Source organism: Rhinolophus ferrumequinum, chromosome 16 (genome assembly GCF_004115265.2).
Source record: "Rhinolophus ferrumequinum isolate MPI-CBG mRhiFer1 chromosome 16, mRhiFer1_v1.p, whole genome shotgun sequence".
Classification (NCBI taxonomy): Eukaryota; Metazoa; Chordata; class Mammalia; order Chiroptera; family Rhinolophidae; genus Rhinolophus; species Rhinolophus ferrumequinum.
This window is the reverse complement of record NC_046299.1, coordinates 19,741,984-19,766,716: the sequence shown is the minus strand read 5'-3', so window position 1 is coordinate 19,766,716 and position 24,733 is coordinate 19,741,984. Positions and strand designations below refer to the sequence as shown.

General features: G+C 34.3%; 2 pseudogenes; both read right to left on the bottom strand.

The window, feature by feature from the left end:
* Positions 1 to 5,664, bottom strand: part of LOC117036329 (peptidyl-prolyl cis-trans isomerase A-like) — a 143,160-nt pseudogene extending 137,496 nt beyond the window's left edge.
* A 6,221-nt stretch (positions 5,665 to 11,885) lies between these two features.
* On the bottom strand, positions 11,886 to 12,644 carry LOC117036328 (40S ribosomal protein S6-like; annotated as a pseudogene).
* Positions 12,645 to 24,733: the final 12,089 nt, after the last annotated feature.

Below are 24,733 nucleotides of genomic sequence, written 5' to 3'. Positions count from 1 at the left end.
AGCTGTAACGAAAATGAAAACATATTCTAATGCATGTTAACTCATCAACCTAGCAGCTTTATGTATGTTTTTATAACATTTTCTTAATAATTTCTCTCTGAAGACTGTGTTAAATATATGGTGAGGGGTGGTTCTTTTCATGTAAACTTTTCCTTATACTGCTTAATATATATAAATGAAGTTTTGTTAACAGCACCTAATTTAACGAAGGACATTTGGGGGAATTAGTAGATAGCTTAATTTTTTTAAATCTATTCTCTAATTACTAGGTTTTGCTATCTCTCTTTATTTAAACACTGACAGAAGAAAATAAGTATGGGTTAATTTTACATTTACAAAGAGTTTTTAACTGAAGTCCAGATAAAAACCTGGGTACATCTACAAACTGAATCTATCTATGACAGTAGTGATTGGGTTCCAAGAGGCAAAACTATTTGGGGTAGCTTCCTTGTTTTTGTTATCATTTCAAATGTTAACAGAATTCTGAAAATTACTGATTCAGTAGTTATCTTCCTAAACCAATTTTTGTTGAAAAAACAATTAGACTACCAATGAGGATTATGCATTCTTGTATATCTGTACTTGCAAAAATGTTCTCTAAGACCATGATTTTTCCTTTTTTTTCAATAGGAATAAAAGCATGGCTGAAAGTTACAAGTGCAATCTTTGTCCCTAACAACTACAAGCATAAACAAATCATAAAACACATATGCAAATCACATTTCACTCCAGAATTATAACCGTCAGGAAAGTTTCCATTTTTTAAAGTTATAATACATGAGTAAAAATGCAACCTAGTTTCTAGGAAACCATAAGGGTCATTGAAATTTGGGTTGACTATTTAAATACAAACTAATGAAATTAATAACTACATAGAAATATGGTAAATAAATTATATTTGACTCTTCATTTTTTGCTAAAACCCGTATAATATCCAGAAAGATTAGAAAGTTAATTTTAAAAATCAAATTATAAAATCTAATAACATATAGGATGGGGTATTGATCATTAGTAAAGGAATAAAAATATTTGAAACAAAGAGAAAATCTCAAAGTGAAAGATGGACAGATTCTAATGTATAACATTACAAACCTCTTTAGTAAAACCAACAAGCTAAAGAAAAACAAGAACAATGACAATTTAAGTATATTTCCATTGAACATGGAAAACAGTTAATGTGTACAGCCTACAAAGACATGTCAAAATTCAATAGGATGACATCAAGATAGAAATAAATCAATGGTTAATAGTTATTGTCAAATTATATCACGGAAAATATAGATAGCAAATGCACACATAGAATGAAGTCTTTACTGCTGTACTGTATCATGTTCATCAATGATATATATATATATATGGTTTAGATATTAAAACACGGTCTACAAAGATTTGTACCAAAGTTATGATAGTGGTTACATCTGGGATGAAGGCGAGAATTAAACTGAACACAGGAGATGGTGCGTTTATCTTAACTAATTATCATTAGAGTTACAATAGCTATTATTTATTACCTACTGGGCCCCGTTCTAAGTACTTGTCTACACTATCTCATTCAATTCGCATGACAAACCTGTTAAAGAATTATTAAAACTATCTTCAAACTACACATGAGAGAACGGAGGGGCAGAAAAGTTATTTGTCCAAAGCCATACAAGCAGTGACTATTCAAGCCATGATTGAAGCTTTATTAATATATTTTTTTTTACAAGATAAAACTCAACACTGGCAATTTTTGGTGAGATTTTACACGTTTTCAGTATTGATCATCTTGAAAATCAATACAAATTGTTTAGGAAAAAAAGTATCACTATGTAGCAAAAGCCATTAAGATTCACATACACATTGGTCTAGCCTTTTCCCTTCTATGGAAACAATTAAATAGAGCAAAAATATATTAACTGTAGTATTTATTGAGGTAGCACCTATAAAAGAAAAATTTTGTAATTAATCTAAGTTTCAATATGCTGAGGTTCATCAACATTAAAATTGTACTATGGAAAATTCTTGACATGTTATATATAATATTGCTAGAATGAAAATACATTTCCATACAAAAATAAAAATAAAGTACACTTTTAGAATTGTGAGTTTTTGTTATTTAAAACTTTTCTAATTATGTTATGTATTTGTTAAAAGATGTCCAATGTAGCCATTTTTAATATATGTCAATACATTTTTAAATTTTCAAATAAAATACAGAAAAGTTGCAAGGATAGTGCAGAGTTCCTGAATATTCAGTATCCAGTTTCCTCTATTAACATCTTACATTACTGTGGCACATTTGTCACAACCAATAAACCAATATTGATATGCTGTTCTTAACTAAACTCTATACTTTGTTAAAATTTCATTAGTTTTTCATTAATACCCATTTTCTGTTCCATGATCCCATTTAGGATACTATATTATATTTAATTGTCTCCTTAGGCCCCTCTGGGGTGTGATAGCTTCTTAGAAATTTCATAGTTTTGATGATCTTGATCATTTTGAGAGCAATGGACAAGTATTGTGTAGAATGCTCTTTGATTTGGGTTTGTCTGATAATTTTTCTCATGAGAAGACTGGAGGTTTTGGTTATCAGGGAACTAGTCACAGCGATTAAATGGTATTCTAATCACATATCTAAAGTACATGCTATAACATGACTCATCCCTGAAGATCACCTGGCTACGGTAGTGTTTGGCAGCTTTCTTTCCTGTAACATTATTTCCCTCCTTTCGTAGTGTACTGTTTGGCAGCAAATTATTAAGCATAGGCCTCATTGAAAAGATGAGTTGTGCTCCTTGAAGGGAGACTCTCTGTATAAAGTATTTGAAATCTTTCTACATGATTTATCTCTGTCTCCCACTTTTAAATTATTCAATTATTTATATCAGCATGGACACATAGATATTTACTTTATAGTATGGGTGGTTGTATATAAAACATTACTGTTTCTCTATTTTGTTACTTAAATTGGTCCAGCTTCACCAATTTGGAGCTCTTTCATTTGGCTCCTGTGTCGCTTTGACTTACCCCATCATTTTGTTTTTTGAGTATTTCCTTCCTCTCTGGCAATAATGAGCCTTCACGCTCACCTTGTACATTCCCCACCTAAACCCTAGAATTAGCCATTTCTCCAAAGAACCCTGGTTCCTTTTACTGGAAGATAGTAATAGAAACAAATTGAGCATTGGACACTGGGTGTAGCCACTTTTTAAACAAATGATTTGCTCAAGGGCTAGCAGTCAGTGACAGAATAAGGATCATAATTCAGGTCAGGTCTCTTGAACCTCCAACTCTCTACTCAAATATTATATGACCACCTTCTATTCCTACATGTGATCAGATAAATTTGTTTGTAGATAACAGATTTATACCCTCTGGAGAACTTTCAAATCAATCTACCACTTTTAAATTATGCCTTAAATCATATGTCTTTATGCTTCTAAATCATCTACATGCCTTTCTCAGTTCTATAGTTGTACAATTACTTTATCACTAACTCTTAAAGAGCAAGCACTCCTTTCTCCTTTAAATTGGCCACCAAATCGCAGTGTTCCCATTCTTGTATGTGAATAATCCATGAATGAACTTAACATAAGGTTTGACGTTCTCTGTATTCCATGCTCATTCTGGAAGAAATGCTTGGCTAATGTTCTCTACTATTAATTTTATGATTTCACATTTTGCATAGGAAATATTTACCAATTTTAATTTTTCAGTAGAAGAAGATGGCTCTGATTTTATCTTTGGTTAAAGACTAGGGAGACAAATTTGATAATAGCATGGTAAAGCCTAGTGTTTTATTTTTCTTTACTAAGACAAGATATTTCTGTTTGGTCTTAAAAAAAAAAAAAGGAAAATACTGAACCTCACCCTCCAAAATAAACAACAAAAACAACAAAAAAATATTTTTCCATTTTAATTCATTTTCATAATTGGAATAAATACAATTATAGAGAAAATGAGATAGCTCTATTGCAATACTGAAGTGTCTTTAATAGTTGTTCTTAGATTAGCTCATCACTTCCTATAAAAGGTTAAGAAATAATTGTTTGGGTACTGAATAAAGTGATAAGAAACACAAGTATGGGAGAAAGAAACGAGATTGAAATGTCTAAATCCTATGTTATTTCTAAAGGTTAGGAAAAAATGCATATTTTCTTTCTAAATGTCAATTTAATCTGAATGGCAGTGAACCTCGAATAACATTTGAATTTAATGTAGAACTTTCGAAAATGAAGCAATTGCCTAGCTAACTGCTTGTTTTGCTTTTGTCTGAACTTCACATTTGGCTTTCAGCTGATGGATAGCTGAAGTATCATTTCCATTTGGAAGTATAAACATAATAGTTGACTGTTATTAGAAAGTAAGAGAGAAGCTTTATTTGTTGGCCAGTGATCAATCTGGGATTTCTGAGGCTCATAGGGTTGGATAATGAATGGAGTTACGCAGTTCATCTGACTGGATGCCTAATTAGAATGAGAAGGGACCAAGCACTGAGCATTGTTCTGGACATTCAGGATTTTTAAATGCCAGTTCTACCTGTTGTCTCCAAACAGAAATGCATTTCTCAAGGCAAGTTTTGCAGAGGAGCTAAGTATATAGCAGAATTCTTCATAGGCCTTATGTAAATGAGAAAGTTTTTGGTAAGCCTGCGAAGACAACTGGCTAGTAGACTTTAACTTTCTGTTAATGGAAGGAGTTGAATAATTTTGTTTCAACTCTTTGACCTTGACCAAACTATCAACTGAAGGGACCTGGGTTCAGTATTATACAAAATTTGGCCCTGGAAAAAGTCAGTGGTCAGAAACATTGGAGGTGTTTAGGGTCATAGCAGAGAGATAAAGGTAAATAGCCAGTGTTCCAGATATTAGATAGAGGATGATAGCGGGGAGGATTTAGTAGTCCCTTGTACATTCAGAGTGACTAATATTCTCTCTTGTGTTAACCACCTGAGTCGCCACTAGTCCCTGACTCTCAGGACATGTTCAATATTTCTGATATTCTAGTGGGATTACTACTTTCTATTCTCTCATATTAATATTTCTGGATATGGCAGGCATTATTCCCAATAAAATGTCTGCTGGAGCAACTTTTTAAAACTTATCAACACATGAAATAATTCTTGATCCCTAATTGCTAAATAAGTTTGAGGAAGGAACCTTCCTTTTACTTATCAAAAATTATTGGAATTGGACTAAATTCCCAATGTCTTTTAGGGTTCCAGCATTCTGGAACAGACTTGATATATATATAGATATTTGTTAGAAATGTTGTTTACCTAGGAGTGTATGGGCTTTTGAAATTCATGGTTATATATGTGTGTGTGTGTGTGTGTGTGTGTGTGTGTGTGTGTGTGTGTGTATAAAACTTCAAAACCCATGGATTTTCATTCTATAGTGAAACCCCTTACAACTCAGCCTCTGGAAGAAAACCCCTCTCAAACTGAAAACTAAAAGCATTTCCATTTTCCTAGTTAACTTGAATAGGCAGGCAAACTTTTCACTGGCACTGGGGAGTGAAGAGATCAAAGATGTTGAAGTCAGGAAAGCTTGGAATCCAAAGTTTGTTATGCCACTTACTTGCTCTGTGATGTTGAGCAGTCCATTTAATCTCTCTAGACACCACTTTCCTCATTGGTAAAAAAGGCACTGATAATAGCTGCTGTAGGAAGCACATGGCGACAGTGATGGCGTGTCCTCAAGAATATAGAAATAAAAATCAACTTTACCTCTGAGAAATTAGTAATGAAATAAACTCATGAGAATCTAAATGTTAGATTCTGAAGACACATAGAGGTTGGTTTTTACCCTCACTCATCCACATAACACTTTGTGTTCTTGATGAGGTTATTTCAATTCCTTTAAGACTCAGTTTCCTAAATTTGTGAAGCAAGGAAAAACAAAACATACCTATTTCAAGGATTGTTGTGAAAATTAAAACAAAATCGATACAGTTCCTGGTTTATAACTAAATATTAACTCACTTGTTGCTGTAATTGTTTATAATAGAGATGCTCAAAATTGTCTTAAGGAGGCATCTAGCCAGCAAACCATGAGGGTAACCTGACTGCAGATATGAACACACCAAGAGAAAAACTGTGCCGATCATAAGGAGAATAGATCATCAATGAAAGAATAAATATAGAAAAAATGAGTGATGAGGTCAAACGTGTGTGATGTATATTTAAACTGGCCAGCAGGAGAGGATGCCCTATCAGACTGAAGTTAATTCCTGGGTTGCCTGGCAGGACTAACAGAACCCAATGGCCTTAATTATAATAGAAACCTGCATTACAACTTCTATTTGCCCTTTATCAGATTGTGATCACCAAGCACACTGCTTAGACTTTGGCTTCTAGGTAACTACCCTTCAATGAGACAATCCTGGTCAGACTGAAAGGACTGTTGATTGATCCATAATTTTACATGTCTCATGGAAAATTAGCAAACTGTCATTCTGGTTTCACATATTGATTTATTCCATGTCTTGTTAGCATGCGCCAGCATCTCTGAATCCAAGCAACTCTGGGATTCTGATGGGGCTATCAGTGGAGACAGCTGGGTTTAAGAATTATTGACATGAGCCACCTGGGCTCTGACATTTGTTAACGATTGAGTATTTGTCAGATTAGTAGAACTGTGATCATAGGTTGTTGTAAAAATTAAGTGCTTCAAATCACTCAGTAAAGTACTTAGCACTAAATACATGCTATGATAAAAATTTTGAACTTTACAAAATAGAAGTGCTCTCTGTATTGGGGTGAAGGAGATGAAGGAAGACAATCTTTGATATCTATCTTTTCTGTTTTTTTTAATTTTTCAAAAGATTCTTTACAGAGAAGCAATAGCGTCACTGTCAAAAGATAACATACTGCAAGCTTTTCTTCCTCTAGTAGAAATGTAAGTGCTTATCCGGTCATACTTTCCCTTAGAATCAACTAATTAGTAATAACCCATATTCATTCTTTTATTTATTAATTCAGTCACTCCATCATCAAATATGTAACTTAGTCATTTATCTCTCAATGATTATATATTGGATGAGAAGTAATATCTTAGGACATGGAGACTATAAAAATGATATAATTTAGTTCCTCCAAAAATCCACATAGTAGGGGAAAAATAGAGATATTTATATAAAATATAAACAGAAAATTACAATATAGTAGGATAGATTCTTTAATAGAAGAATGCATTTATTATTATGAAAAAACAAATAAAGGCAGGAACACAAAGTGACATTTGAACTGGATATTAAGGCTGACTAGGATGGGTGTTCTGGGAAAAGAAAGGGGCAGAGGAAGGGGTGTAGACAAAGGTACAGAGTTCTGTGAGACACCAAATGTTTGGGATTTGTCATAAACTCAGGGTTTTCAGAGTACTACATTTTCAGGCTAAAACATCAGGTGAGGGTAGACAGATAGATCAGGGGAACATTTCCACAGTCTTTTTCTATGTTGTGCATGCTAAGAAGTTGAAACTTTATCCCACAGTTAGTGGTGCACCAGAAATATCTTTTAAAATACTGTCTATAACACTTTGTTACTGTGCTTAATACATTATAGCTGGTTATACAGAGGCATATCCAGGAAAGGAAACAGAAGTTTTCTCTTGGTTATATTTCTATTTGTATTGCCTAAATGGAAATAATATTGATGAGTTTAACCTTACTATCACCATTCTTTAAACAAATCATACTAGCCACAGTTGTGGTAACACAAATATTTATCACGGTCACTGTTTCTTACTAACTCTCTTTGCAGTTCATGTCAGCTAAATTTTTTATTCTAAAGAAGGTGGAGCAAATTGCAATGAAATATTATGAAAATAGCCAGTAAAAGTCAATTGGATTTGTTCTAGTAAACACAATGGTGTCAGTAAAAAAAAAAAAAAAAAAAAAAAAAAAAAGATGTAAACTAATGAACTATTTAACTAATGGGAAAATAATACTAGACATAATCTTACTAGATAAATTATGTAATTTTAATATTTATACCCAAATTAGAAAGTTAAATAGCCAAAGTACTTCTACTTTTATATCAATCTATTTGAAAATTTTTGATAACACAGGGAAGATTTCCCAAGGATATCTGGTCACCATCTTTTGCAAAATCTACACCCCATATTGCCATCATTAATCTTGGCTTTCAACACTTCAGCACAAGAGATAAATAGACTATGTGAATTGAGAAGCAATGATTGATTAGACTTGCACCTTTGACAGGAAGGCCTTGAATTATAGTTGTGTATAGATCTTTTTCTCATATATAATTTCTAACTTATCCACATACGTTGTTCTGCCTGACTGACTTCTTTTTGCCACACAAAGAACAAGCCATTCACATGGGTGATTTAGAAAACCTCAGACATACTCTAGGGAATTGTCTGTCACAGTGGCTGTTCCAATAATTAACCACTCTCAGGTGGAGTGGGATTCAATTAAGCAAAGCAGTCCTCCAACTAAAATTTAAGAATAATGTCCAAACTCCAGAAAAGCTGTTTCAGGGAAATTGTAAAACTAGAAATAGGAGAACATAGAAAAGTTGGTGTTTACTATCAACCATAATATGGAAAGGGAGAATCATGTTTGGTCTGAATGGCTTGGATCTTTAAATTTCTAAAGTTTCACTGAACTGTACTTTCCAAAGGACTTAAAAGTAGGAAGACCTGAATGAAGTTATCTGGGAAAAAAAATTTAATATGGCATGGAATCCATTGCCATTAGTAAATTCTTACTTCTTTATTTAAATAACAGGAAAATATAAGAGCTCAGGATTTCATACTAATACCATTCAAGGTCTCATACCACTGGGGGAGAGAGTAATATCTTCGCTTGCAGAAGACTCACCACAAATACAAGGCAGAGGTTAGCATTCTGCCTAAGAATGCTGAAAGAACACAATCTCCAAGGCCCAGGAACAGAGTACACCTAATACTGAGGCTGGGCCAGGACTAAACTGCCGGTCTCCCACCATAAGTTTGGCAAGCATTCAGTAACAAACAATAGGAGTTTACCACTCAGAGAAAGCTAAGAACATATAAAGACACAGCCTCTGAAGCAGAGATGTACAGTGGTCACTAAAAGGCAAGGGCAGGCATAAGCGTTTAGAGAACTCTTCAAACATCAGAGCCTCCTTTATGAACACCAGGAATAATTAAAGAGATTTTATGTGTGTGATGCACTGAAGGTAAACAGAACAACAATGAAACCTACCCAGCTAATTCATTAATGAGATAGACTCAATTCTCCACATTTGTCGATTGAAAAGAAACAGTTATATTTTCACACATAAATATTACATAACTTAGTCTCTAATATACTTCACAGAATGTTAAAATGTTTGGCATTCAATCAAAAATAAAAGACAAGAGAAAACAACAACAAAAAGAACCCATTATCAAAAGAAAGTGCAATATAAAAGGAAGGTCTGGATTTGGGGATGACCTAGTACTTAGTACCGTCAGACAGACACTTTAAAATAGCTATGATTAATTTTTTAAAGACTGAGTGTAAAAGATGAACAACACACTTGGAGACATGGGGAATTCCATCAAATAAATGGAAACTGAAAGCAAAATGAAAATTCTATCAAGATAGGTAAAAGATACACCAGTGAGAGAGAGGGCAGGGGAGAGAAAAAGAAACTGCAAATTATTAATATCAGAAATGAAAGAGGGGATATGACTACAAATTTTACTGACATTAAATTTCATTTAGATATTTTATTTTCTTCTTGAGACTTCTTTGATCCATGTGTTATTTATAAGTGTGTTGTTTAATCTCCAAATATTTTGGAATTTTCTAGCTATTATTTCTGTTATTGATTTCTAGCTTAATTTCACTGTGATCTGAGAACACAGTTTGTATGATGTATCTTCTTTAAAATTTGTTAAGATGTGTTTTATGGTCCAGATTCTTATCTGGACCATGTAAGCCTAAGAAGAATGTATATTCTATTTTTGAATGGAATATCTATTAACGTTAATTAGATTTAGCTGATTGATGGTGTTGTTGGGTTCAACTATATCCTTAAAGATTTTCTGTCTGCTAGATGTGTCAATTACTGATCAACAGGTGTTTTCAACCTAACTATAATAGTGCAATTGTCTGTTTCTCCTTGCAGTTCTCTCAGTTTTTGCCTCATGTATTTTGATACTCTGTTGTTAGGTATATACACATTTAGGAATGGTATGTTTTCTTGGAGAATTGATTTCTTTATAATTATGTAATCCCCATTTTCTCTGATAATTTTTCTTGCTCTGAAGTCTGCATTGTCTGAAATTAATATGGTTATTTCAGCTTTCTTTTGATTTATGTTAGCATGGCATATCTCTTTCCATCTTTTTTCTTTAAATCTATTTGTGTCTTTATATTTAAGTGGGTTTCTTTTATACAGCATGTAATTGGATCTTGGTGTTTTTTGTTTTTAAATCCACTCTGAGTACTTAGACATTAACATTTGTAAATATTATTGATATGGTTGGTTTTATACCTCCCACATTAGTAACTTTTCTATGGCCTTTGTTTTGTGTTTCTGTTCTTCTTCTTTACCTTCTTTTCTTCTTTTTCTCTCCTTTCTTAACATATCGATTGTATTTATTTTCAACTTATTTCAATATTACTTGATTGCCGTATGGCTGGCATATAAAATGTGGTACATATTTAATGTACATAAATTGATGAATTTGAAGATAAGAATATATTCATGAAACCATTACCACAGTCAAGGTTATAAATATATCCATCACCTCCCCAAATTTTCTCCCACCTCCCTTATTGTCATCTGTGTGTATATGTTAAGAACACTTGATATAAGATCTACCCTCTTAGAAACTTTTAAGTATACAGCAAAGTATTATTACCCATGGACACTACACTGTATAGTAGATCACCAGAACTGAACATGTATTTATCCTCAATAACTGAAATGTTGTAATTTTTACAAATCACCCTTCTATTTCCCCCTCCCATCAGCCTATGAAAACTACCATTCTATTCTCTGCTTCTATGAATTTGACTATTTTGTATTCTACATATAAGTGATATCATATGGTATTTCTCTTTCTGGGTCTGGCTTGTGTCACTTAATCATAATGACTGCAGGATCCAAACACGTTGTTGAAAATGGCAGGATTTTTTTATTTTAAGACTGAATAATATTTCATTGTATATGTATATATACACCATATTTTGTTTATCCATTCATCCATCAATGAACACATAGGTTGTATCCAAATCATGGCTATTATGAATAATGTTGCAATGAACATAGGAGGGCAGATCTCTCCTGAAGATCCTGATTTCAGTTCCCTTGGATAAATATCCAGGAGTCTGATTGCTGGATTATATGGTCGCTTTATCATTAATTTTTTGAGAAAACTCCATACCGTTTCCCATAATGGCTGCACCACTATACATTCCGACCAACAGTGTATCAAACTTCTCTTTTCCCCACAGTCTTGCAAACATGTGTTACTCTTATTTTTTAATAGTAGCCCTCCTAACAGGTGTGAGATGCTGTTTCACTGCGGTTTCAGTTTCTATTTCTTTGATAATTACTAATGTTGAACATAGTTTCTATACTATTTATTGGTCATTGATATGCCTTTTCTGAAGAAAGTTCTATATGTTTCCTTTGCTTATTTTTAATTGGGTTCTTCATTTTTGTTTGTTTGCTATTGAGTTCATGAGTTCCTCATATATTTTGTTTAATCACATTTTATCAGATATATGGTTTACAACCCAATCCATAGGTTGCCTTTCAGTTGTGTTGATTGTTTCTTTTGCTGTGTAGAAACTTTTAAGTTTGACATAATCCCACTTGTTAATTGAGTCTTTTGTTGTCTTTTATTTACTTATTTTTTTGATGTCTGATCTTATTTATTTGTTACTCAAAGTTAGAAAATCTGACTTTGACTGGATTCAGACTTAGAGGTGGAAGCTCTCAGGGAGGACTGCCTATGTCTCTTGGCAATCTGTTTCTGGCATTTTTCTTTGGCCTCCTTCATTCTCTTGGCCAAAAGTTTAGCGTATTCTGCGGCCTTTTCCTAATTTTCCTTAGTACACTGTTTCTTCAGAGCAATACACCGACGTTTGTGTTGCAGGACGTATGGAGTAACAAGACGCTGAAAATTGGGTGCTTTGGTGCCAGGTTTCTTATTTCTTTGTTTAGGGCTTTCTCACAACTTACTGGTGGACATCATCTTCTTTAGAGAGACTGAAAAGTTTGCAGATTCTGCTAGCTCTTTTAGGCCCTAGGCGACGAGGCACAGTAGTATCAGTGAGACCAGGAATATCTTTCTCCCTTTTTTTCACAATGACCAAGTTGAGAACACTCAGATTGGCATCCACAATGCGACCCCCAACAGATCTGTGCTTTCTTTCTCCAGTCCTCCTTGGTCTATATAGCAGGAATGCCCCTTACTCAGGAGCAGGCTGTTACAGCCATGGGTCAAGACACGCTGCTTCATGGGGAAAGCTTGTCTGTTGTTCCCACCACTGATTCAAACCACACAACCGTGCCATTCTTCACCCAGAGCATCAGCAGCAACTTTTGTGGCCATACACTTCTCATAAAACGTATGAAGTTTGCATTCATTGTCCACTTCAATGAATTTCTGGCAGCCAGTGGCAGGGAAAGAGATGTTCAGCTTCATCCTGAAGCAGCTAACTGCCTCTGAAACACCAGAAAAAAAAAAATTATTTTGTTGGCTTTGATTTTGGTGTAATATCCAAAAAAACATTGCCGAGGAATTTTCCCCTAGATTACTTTTAGGAGCTTTGTTATTCCAGGTCTTTCATTTAATTCTTTAAGCCATTTGACTTAGTTTTTCATATGGTGTAAGATAAGGGTTCAATTTTTTTTTTTTTCATCTTGATATCCAATCTCCTGATTTTATTTATTGAAAAGACAGTCCTTTCCCCACTGCATAGTATAGACGCCCTTGTTTAAGAATAGTTGGGCTTATATATGTTTTGTTTATTTCTGGTCTTTCTATTCTGTTCCATTGATCTACATTCTGTTTTTATGTCAGTACCATATTGTTTTATTACTATAATTTTTCAATATAATTTGAAATTAGGAAGTGTGGTACCTGCAGGTTTATTTGTCTTTCTCAAGATTGTTTTGGCTGTTTGCAGTCTTTGTGGTTTCAAATGAATTTTAGGATTTTTTGTTTCTATTTCTGTAAAAAAAAAATGTTGCTGGAATTTTGATAGGGATTGCTTGAATATGTATATTGCTTGGAGTAGGTCAGACATTTTAAGTATATTAATTTTGTCCAATCCTTGAGCATTGTGTATCTTAATTTACTTGTGTCTTCAGTTTCTCTCATAAGTTTTCATTGTATAGATATTTCACCTGCTAATTTAGATTTATTCCTAAGTATTTTTATTATTTTTGGTTTTATTTTCAATGGAATTGATTTCTTAATTTCTGTTTTTTGAATAGTACATTGTTTCTGTAGACAAACACAGCTGATTTTTGTATTTTGATTTTGTATCCTGCAACTTAACTGAACTTGTGTATCAGTTTTTAACAGATTATTTTTTTTAATTTTTATTAAATTTATTGGGGTGACATTGGTTAGTAAAATTATACAACTTTCACATTAGAACACACCTATTGCACTGTGTTCATCACCCAGAATCAGTTCTTTCCATCACCATGTATGTGACCCCTTTTACCATCTTTTACCACCCCGCTCCTCCTTTTCCCTCTAAACCATTGTCTGTGTCTATGAGTTTTGTTTGTTTGTCTCATTTGTTTGTTGCTTTCAGTTTTAAAGCCCAAAGCCCACATATGAGTAAAGTCATATGGTTCTTGACTTTTTCTGTCTGACTTATTTTGCTTAGCATAATCATCTCAAGACCGATCCATGTTGTCACAAATGGCAATATTTCATACTTTCTTATGGCTGAGTAATATTCCATTGTATATATGTACCACATATTTATACAATCATCTATTGTAGGGCACTTTAGTTGTTTCCACGTCTTGGCCACTGTGAATAATGATGCAATGAACATAGGGGTACATATATCTTTACAGATAAATGTTTTCAGATTTTTTTTTTTTTTGATAGATATCCAGTAGAGGGATTGCTGGGTCATGTGGTAATTTCTATTCTTAATTTTTTGAGGAATCTCCATACTTTTTTTCCACAGTGTCTGTCGAAATTTACAATCCCACCAGCAGTGTATGAGGGTTCCTTTTTCTTCACAATCTCTATAGCATTTGTTATTACTTGTCTTGTTGATAATAGCCGTTCTAACAGGTGTGAGGTGGTATTTCATTGTGGTTTTGATTTGCATTTCCCTAATAACTAGTGAAGTTAAGCATTTCTTCATATGTCTGTTGGTCATTTGTATGTCTTTTTGGGAGCTGTGTCTGTTTAGTTTTTCTGCTCATTTTTTAATCAGATTGTTTTTTTGTTCTTGAGTTGTACGTGTTCTTTATATATTTTAGATATTAGCCTCTTATTGGAGGTGTTGTTTGCAAAAATCTTCTCCCATTCGGTTGGTTGCCTCTTTATTTCGTTGATGGTTTCTTTTGCTGTGCAGAAGCTTTTTTTATAGTCCCACTCGTTTATTTAGTTTGATATAGCCCCACTCATTTATTTTTGCTTTTACTTCTCTTGTATTTGAGGTCAAATTGATAAAATCATCTCTGAATTTAAGGTCCATAAGTTTAGAATTTATGCTTTCTTCTATTTACTTTTTCAGGTCTTATGTTAGGTCTTTGGTCCATTTTGAGTTAATTTTGGTATATGGTGACAGATAACAGTCTAGTTTCATTCTTTTGCATGTGGTTTTCCAATTTTACCAGCACCATTTATTGAAGAGGCTTTCTTTTCTCCATTGTATGTTTTAAGCTTCATTGTCAAAAATTATCTGCATATATATATATATATATATATATATATATATATATATGTTTGATATATATATATATATATATTTATATATATAAATATATATATATTTGAGTTCTCAATTATTCCATTGGTCTGTGTATCTGTTTTTCTGCCAGTACCATGAGGTCTTGATTATTGTAACTTTGTGGTATAATTTGAAGTCAGGGAGTGTGATGCCTCCAGCTTTGTTCTTTTTCTCTCAGGATTGCTTTGGTCATTTGAGGTATTTTGTGATTCCGTAGAAATCTGATGATTTTTGTTGTTGTTCTATTTCTTTAAAAATGCCATTGTGATTTAGATGAGGCTTGCATTAAATTGGTGTATTGCTTTGGTTGAAAAAAAATTATTTTGCAATTGCAACAAAAAGAGTAATATACCTAGGAATAAACTTAAGAAAGAATCTGAAGGACCTATACACTGACAACAATAAAATTAAAATATTGAACAAGACTAAAGAAATGATAAGAGATTTCCTGTTCATGGACTGGAAGAATGAACATAAGTAAAATGGCCATATTACCCAGAACAATATACAGATTTAGTTTTAGCAGGTTTTAAGAGGAATCTTTACAGTTTTCTCTATATAAGTTTCTCTATATCGCTGTAAACAGTGATAATTTACTTTTACCTTTATAATTTTAGTGGTTTTTTGTTTGTTTGTTTTTCTTGCCTAATTGCTCTGGAGTAGAACTTCCAGTGCTGTGTTGGAGAGAAGAGGTGAGTGTGGGCATCTTTGACTTGTTACTTATCTCAGGGGAAAAACATCCAGGTTTTCATCACCGAATGTGATATTAACTGTGGGCTTTTCATATGTGGCCATTATGCTGAGGTACATTCATTCTATACCTAAATTTTTGAGTTTTTATCATGGAAAGGAGTTGAATTTTAAAAATGTTTCTGCATCTTTGAGATGATCGTATTCTATCCTTCATTTTGTTAATGTGATATATCCCATTTATTGATTTGTATATATTAAACCATCCTTGCATCCCAGGGATAAATTCACTTGATCATGATGTATAATCCTTTTAATGTGCTGTTGAATTCACTTTGCTAATATTTTGTTGAGCACTTGCATCTCTGTTCATTAGGGATATTAGCTTTTAATTTTATTTTCTTATAGTGTTGTTTTCTGGCTTTGCATCAGGATAATGCTGACCTCACAAAAAAAGTTTGTAAGTGTTCTCTCCTCTTCAACTGAAGGGAGAAATAGACAGCAATACAATAATAGTAGAAGACTTTAATACTCCACTTTCATTATTGGATAGATCATTCCAACAGAAAATCAGTAAGAAAACATCAGACTTGAACAACACTACAGACCAAATGGACCCAACAGATATATACAAGCTATTCTCTCCTGCAGTAGTGGAATACCCATTCTTCACAAGCACGTGTGGAATAGTCTCCAGCATAGATCATCTATTAGGTCACAAAATAAGTCATAACCAATGTAAGACAAAAATCATATCAAGTGTCTTTTCTGACCACAATGGTGTGACACTAGAAGTCAATAACAGCAGGATAAATGAAAAAATTTACAAGTATGCGGTAATTAAACAATGCACGTGGATGATTCTCAAATGTATTAGTCTAACTAAAAGAAGTTGGATTCAAATGTTTATATGATTCCGTATACATGACATTTAGAAAAGCAAAACTATAAGGACGTAAAACAGATAAGTCATTGCTAATGCGGGGGCTGGAAGTAGGAGATTAAGTATGAAGGAAAATGAGGAAATTTTTAAAGGTAATAGGAATGTTTTATATCTTGATGGTGGTCATGGTTATGTGCATTTGTCAGAATTAATAGAATTGTACATTTAAAAACATTAATTTTAATCTATGTAATCTTTATCTCAATAAACCTTGCACACACACACACACACACACACACACACTGATTACACAATTATTGGACAGTGTACCCAGGATTTCTGATTTAGTAGATCTGGGGTGGGACCCCAATTTTTCAAATTTAGAATAAGGTCTTTGATTATGCTGATATTCCTGGTGTGTGGCTATGCTTTGAGAGCCATGGCTTTAGACTAGTGCTTCTGAGATTTAAATATGCACTGAATCACCAAAAGTAGTGTTAAAATATGTTGTTCTTTGATTTGCTATTGGATGGAAGCCTGAAATTCTGTTTGTACAACAAGTTCTACTGCTGTTGGTCTATGGACCACATGTTGTATATAAGGATTCAGACATTATGTATTCCTCATAGATAGAAACTGGGGTTCATAGAATGATAAGTAACAGCCACTGTGCGAGAAAGCAAGGAATGAAGCCTTAAGTTTCTGACTCCTAGTCAGAAACATCAGCATTTGGCTGATGAAAGGACAAACAAATAAAAAAGGCTTATTTCTCCCTGTGGAAAATAAGGGAAGAGACCACCTCATTCTCTTTCCTAGGAGCATTTATTGTAGAAAACTTGTAACTGTAAGGCTTTTTTTTTTTGCCTCTTTGAAATGTATGTAAATCTTTTAAAAACTAAATAAGCCTCTCACCAGTTTTAGGACCCAGGAATGTCTTTCTCAAGGACTTGAGAACCATATCTTTCAAATGTAATTATCAAGGAAGATAGCACCCCTGTCTCCTGGTTTCTGAATGAGGGCAGGGGCCAACCTTTAGTGGGGCTAACGACTTGATCTAAAACTACTTCCTGTCAGAAAGATATGGCAAGTTTATTTTTCCTTTGGAAAAGCCATTTGGCTAACACAGATGGCCACCCTATTTACCAAATAGATCTAGGATAAATCATGTGTGACAATAACTCAGAATTAGTTATTGCTTATCTTGAGAATGTGTATGTAATGGGTTGCATCTGCTTGGCTATATAAAAGGGTAAGGTTTTTTTTGTTTGTTTGTTTTTGTTTGTTTTCTGTCTTTCCAATCCCTTTAGTGGATTACCTGTGCAGAGCATCTGGGTTAATGCTTATTTAATAATAAAATTGTTTTCTTTCTTTTGGAAACCTCTTTGTGAAGAGGTTTTCTGGGTTGGAAGAAGGCTTTATTTTTAATTATATTTTTACAACACTGATTACATTTTTCTTGTTTGTTGATGAAGCCGAGCTAGTGGATATTTCTCCTTGGAAGAACAGACCAGATGCTAAAGGAGTAAGGAAGAGAGAGAAGGAGAGAGGGGGGGGGGGGGGGGAGAGAGAGACAGAGAGAGAGAGAGAGAGAGATCAGAAAATACACCTAAGTCATCTTCACTAAATAAATAAATACATGAAAGCACAAATAAATGAACATATACATGCAAGAGAAAACCAGAATGGACAGAGAAAACAAAATCGTCCTCATACTTCATAGATCACAGTCAATAAAACAGGTGTCTTTGAAGTACGTTTGTTTCCTTAAGAACTTTCTTATTTTTTACTCTCTACGGAGACTAGTGCTTGGGAAAATGGGGAGGAGAGAATGATTCACAGAGGTATTGTAACAGTCATCTAATGTTTCCTAAAATGGCGACCAAAATATACTAAAAAATAAGCATGCACTAATTTGAAAGACTCTCCATTTGGGAAAGCAGGAGTTTCCTCTCTAAAATTGCTCTCTAAGGGTATTTGATTATTTTTTTCTTTGATGTCTTACTTCAGGAACTGTACAGAGGATCTCATTAGTGTACTTTCCATCATTGGGGAGTGTGGACTTTGGCTATTATATACTAAAATGTGGATCTGTCTGCTTTTAAAGTGCTAATTCCAACTAAAAGCTAACAAAGTTCATATAGTTATTTTCTAGACAATGTCCTTTTAAGAAATCCATGAGGAAGTTCATTTCTGGAGAAAAATGGACTTGATGAGTCCATCCAAACTGCAAAAGAATGCAGTTCATGGAGAAATGTGGGCAAGTAAGATTACACTTCAATGAAAGTACTCTCGTTATTTCAAGGACAGAAATATTAGATTATTTCTCCAAAATACTAGCTCATTAATATGAATATTATTATCAGTAATATATCAGAATTTTGCCAACTTCAAATTAAAAGAGCAAACATCTATAATGAAGCTGCATCTTACAGGAACATAATAAAGTTAACACACAAAGGAACCGTTTATTAAAAAAAGAATACTAAATTACAGAAATAACTCAAACATAAAAAGATTTCTTAGGAGACTCATCTAAGTCTACATTGCACAACAGTCTGCCCAACATGAGGTTATTCCATTCTGATCACTGCCCGCCCTACACGATTGCCTACTGTGAAGTCCAGCTTAATTGGGCTGTCCACAAGTTCTGCACACCCTCCATAACCTGGCTTCAATCTTTCCATTTGGCCTTATCTCCCAACATTATATACGGTCTGCCAGGGATTATCAAACTTTAGCACGCATGAGAATCACCTGGAGGGTTTGTTAAAATACAGATTCTTGAGACTTACTGGCAGAATTCCTGATTCAGCAGGTCTGGGTGGGGCCCCCCAATTTGCCTTTCTGACAAGTTCTTAAGTAATGTTGATGCTGCTGATCTGTGGACCACTCTCCTAGGACTCCGGCTGTAACTGTCTCACAGCATATCACCAGCTCTGGCTTTTTGTCTCAGTGCTTTTGCACCTGCTGCTCCTCCTTCCTCCATCCAGTAAATTCCTTTACATGCGTCCTAGAGAAAATATATATCTTACCTCCCACCCAACTTTCTCTTAATTCTATGTAATTATTGAGCAGCTATTATTAAGACCTGTCTATGTGTAAATCACAGTGTTTTCCTGTTAAGAGTGGTTCAGTCCTAATACGAAACATATTTTGAACATCCCCACTTAAGTACTTAAGATATCCTGAAAAAAAATTAACACGGATTATTTTTTCTTCCCTGGATTGTCAGTGTGATAATCTGTAGTTCCTTTTATTTAGATTTTTTATCTTTCTCCTAATCGATGTGAAAGATTTGTTCAAGTTTGATATTTTTTTCTTATTTATTGATTCTCTTCTTAGAGGAGGATTTGGTAATACCCTTGTGGTCAAGATATTGACTAAAGGTTGAATCCTTAAGTTTCAGTAGGCAAATGCTGAATGTCACAATATTTTATGAATTTCCAACAAAATCAAGAGAGGACTGAATATTGAACTAAGTTCTCAATAGCTGATTGACTATACTGATGTGATAAGATTTGTATTATCCTGTTGGCAGGGTGTTACGATTTTGTGTGAAGATTTGAATGAGTTTTGGAAAATAGCTCAAATCATTCAACATCATCAACTGATACAATTAAGCTCCTAGACAGTGAGGGCTTTGTTTTAGGTGCTGGAGATACAACAGGAAACAAAAAAGAATAATTCTCTGCTTTGTGGAGCTTATGGTTTATAAGCTTTGGTCAAACATATATCCTTTTGGACTAGTAAGAAACACTTTCAACCTGGTGTATCATTGTTCTCAAGACTTCATGACATCAGTGAAATATTCCTTACGCTATCACCCAACTAGTCACAATTTCCGAAAAGTGCGTCCTGATAATAGGAATAATTTGGCATGGTTGATAGATTTATAAGTACACTAGACCTGTACTGCTGCCATTCTTTCTATCCACCTTAATTCCTTTGAAGAGGCCTCATCCCTCTTAAGTGGAAGCACAATGAGGTGTTATAGATCAAGGCAGTAGGGCGATAGTCATAACCACGTCATGTCCTGGAGTTTCCCCCTTTGGTTCAATGGCAATCAATTGGACAAAGTGAGATAAGATGTATTCACAAGATCCTGATATGATTACATTGACTTCATCTATTCTGTGTTTGATATCAGCGGTCTTTAGTGCCTCAAATCTGAGCTCACATGTTCAATAAAATCATTTTAACTTATCATGCAGGATCTTGTCACACCAATCTCATCCCATCAGTTATTCATGGTACAATGTCTTCCCCCAGGTCACCAAGGAAGAAATAATATCAGCGCTTATTATTTAAAACTTTCTTTAATATAAATTTTATGGAGATTTGTTAAAATACAGATCCTGACTCAATAATTCTTAGGTTAGAGCCCAAGATTCTGAATTTCTAACTTCCAAGTGATGCCAGTGTTGCTGAATTGCAGACATTTTGAGTAGCAAGTTCTATACCATGTGTTGTTTCTTCATAATTTCAGTTTATTTACTTGTTGCATATCTCATTATCACATAATTCACATGAGGAAGGGGTTCCCATAATCCAGACCTTGAAAATTATGTCTGATTCTCAGTTGGACCTTCTACTCCACTTGTTCGAACTTCATTTATACTCTTGACTCTCCTTGCTTTTGTCCTTATGGGAGTGTGAACACTTCACATTCTGCCTGTCCTTATCTGCTCTGTGGCTATATGCAATCAAGTGTCTAATAATCGTACTTTCATTAACAACACAATGCATATGTGACTGTGGTCCTATATGATTATAATGAAGCTGAAAATTCTTATCACCTAGTGACACTGCAGCCATCATAATGTCACAGCACAAGACATTACTCACGTGTTTATGGTGATACTTGTGTATACAAACCTACTGTGCTGCAGGTCTTATAAAAGTGTATCACATACAATTATGTACAGTACATAATACTTGATAATGATAGCAAACAACTACTGTGTTTCCCTGAAAATAAGACCTACCCAATCAGCCCTAGTGCATCTCTTGGAGCAAAAACTAATATAAGACCTGGTCTTATTTTAATATAATACAAGACTGGGTATAATATATAATATAATATAATGTAACATAACATAACATAACATGACAACATAATATAATATAATATAATACCTGGTCTTATATTAATTTTTGTTCCAAAAGATGCACAAGAGCTGACTGTCTGTCTAGGTCTTATTTTCAGGAATACACGGTATGGTTTATATATTTATTATGCTATACTTTTTATCGTTATTTTAGAGTATACTCTTAGTAATTATTAAAAAAAAAGTTTGCTTTAAAGTAATATGCTGGGCCACGCAACCTGCTATCTCCTGTTTACCTCCCCTTTTGATGGCATCATTTTCTCTTGTGGTTTAATCTGGTGTTGTTTTATACAATAACAAGCTGTACAGGCTTATAGCCTAGGAGCAATAGGCTGTACCGTATAGCCTAGGTGTGTAGTGGGCTGTACCATCTAGGTTTGTGTAAGTGCACTGTATGGTGTTTGCACAATGATGAAACCACATAATGACACGTTTCTCAGAATGTATTCCTGTCATTAAGTGGTCCATGACTGTATATTTACCCTGAAATCAGTGACCTCCTATGTTCTATTTTAAACAGCTATACCTGATTCGTAACCTTTTTCAGCACATAGAGTTATTGTCTAATCAGTTATCAGTTTTCTACCTAGCATTCATACAAAGAGAAGTACTTACTGGAATTTTCCTCTATCTTTTTTCCTCTGAGAAGTTACCCCAGTCATTATGATGGATATATCCATTTGTCCCATCAGATCCCCTCTCCCATCTTCTTCATATTGTTCTGTGCCCCAGGAGTTTGCTATATCGACTGCCTCAACATGCTCCCGTGACCTCAAACTTTAGTCAATGGGGGGAAAAAAAGGAGGGGAAATTAAGGAGTAGGGCTACAATAAATTAAGTTTGGGGTATCTGTTCCCTAGTTCTTTCTCTGTTTGTTAAACAATTCTGTACATATAGCTAAGCAGTCAGAGTTCATTTTTCTCCTTTTACCTGCCCTATCAGGTGGTGGTAATGTTTACCCAGCTGATACCAGCACTGGACTACTGCATTATTCCTTGTTAGTTTACTCAAACTCTTCTCATAACTTTATAAATAGTCTCTTTATTAAACTCTTCTTAAATTACTCCATTTGAAATTGCCATCAGTTTTGTGCTGCAGTCCTGACCATTATAATCAATAAAAATATTTTCCTTGCAATTTTTGATAATATATTATAGGCAAAACTTACCAGGCACTATGGAGTAGGGAGGGAGTCTTTATAGTACGCCTTATATCACTGGGAAAGCTCTAAACATGTCTATGGTAAGAAGGAACCATATGTATCACCTGGCACCAGATAAGGTCCAAGCATCCAGGTGATAATTAACATGACTGTTATGAGCCAGTAGAGGCTCTGCAGTCTCAGCATTTGACACAACAGAGGTGACAGTAAGAGTACTGATCTTTGGGACCATTCATCTGTGGAAGGACATTTAGGTTGTTTCCATATCTTGGCTACTGTGAAAAATGCTGCAGTGAACATGGGAGCACAGATAGCTCTTCAAGATTCTGATTTCATTTCCTTTGAGTATCTACCAAATAGTGGGATTGCTGGATCATTTGATAGTTCTATTTTAATTATTTGAAGAATCTCTATGCTGTTTTATGTAATGACGATACAAATTTGCATTCCCACCAATATTATGTAAGGTACCTTTTTCTCCACATCCTCATGAACAATCTGTCATTAGCTATTTCATACTGCATGAGAAACAACCCCAATATGTTAATAATATGAAACGATAAGCATTTGCTTCTTAATCTAGTATCTGTGCGTCAGCGGAGTTTCATCTGATCTAGGCAAGGCTCAGCTTAGTTTGGCTTCTGTATCTGAGTTGAGTCCAGGTCTTAACCAACATCTCTTCATCATCTTTGAATGGGCAAATGTTCAAGGTATATTCTTCTTATAGAGGAAAGGCAAGAGCAAAAGAGAGGGGTAGAAGAAACAAGTGAGGTGTGTTTTGGTCCCAGATAAGTACAGTAAACTGTCATTTTAATCTATATTCCATAGTGCCAAATCAGTCATATGGACAAGTCCAACATTTTGGGATAAGGAAGCCTACTCCTCCTTTGATGGTTGAAAGGAAGAGTGAATATTTACTCATTAACAATCGAATCTTTCACAGTCTCTAAATTACTATTGTTAGTACTGCTCTGCCAGCCTTGTACCACTCAAATTTTGATAACAGAATTCCCTTGCTTTGCTATTCTTGTCAAATAAATGAATTAATACATTCAGTGCAGTTGTAATTCATTAGTAATACAAATATAATCACTCCATACTATCCATTTGCAAATCATCAACACATATGTGACCACCAAAGTGTCACAGCTATCAGTGATCAAGGGAAGTAAAAGTGACTCATGTAAATATTAAACAGAGAACTAGTATTTTGGAATTATGGATGCTAAATATTTTAAAATAAAGAGATTATACTCAATGGATACTAGAGAGGAAGGAACTAGAGAACAGATTTTAAAGCAATTATTCAAGTTCCTTAGCTAATTAATAGCACATCCCATTTGTTATCCTTTCCCCTATATTATACTTCCACGGCCTTTATGAACTTAGCAACATTTCATTTGCTTTTGCACATGTACACTCACCTAGTATTAGGGAAGAAATAAAGACAAAACTGCTTCTGAATTGGAATGATATTTATTGGAATCCAGTATCCTCTATGACTAACCTCTGGATTCTGCATTAGTTTGGATTAAATGGGAACATAAGTAGAAGAGTCTGGAAAATGAAAATTGAAATATCATCTGTCTGACAGATAATGCTGGTTGGGAAATAGGGGTTAGGTCTGAGACAAACCAGCTTTCTAAAGCTTTCTCCTCCCCTCACTTAGATCATTAGCCTCACCCGTTCCCCAATCTGGCTTTGGGACAGCCTACAGGAGGAAAGATGTCAGTTCTTTAGAGCAGATTCTGAATCGCTATCCTTCAGTGGTCCAAAGAAGACAGGGAAAAGACAAGACTGAATCCTCAGTGCTCACAGACTTATATGAAATAACTCTTCCCAGTTGGGATAAGTGTTCCAGTATTCACCCACAATGGGTAGTTATATGTGGGGCAAATGAGACAGAAGTGGATTGCTAGGCCATCTGTGTTGCTTTTCGGAAGTTCTTGCAGATGAAAACAT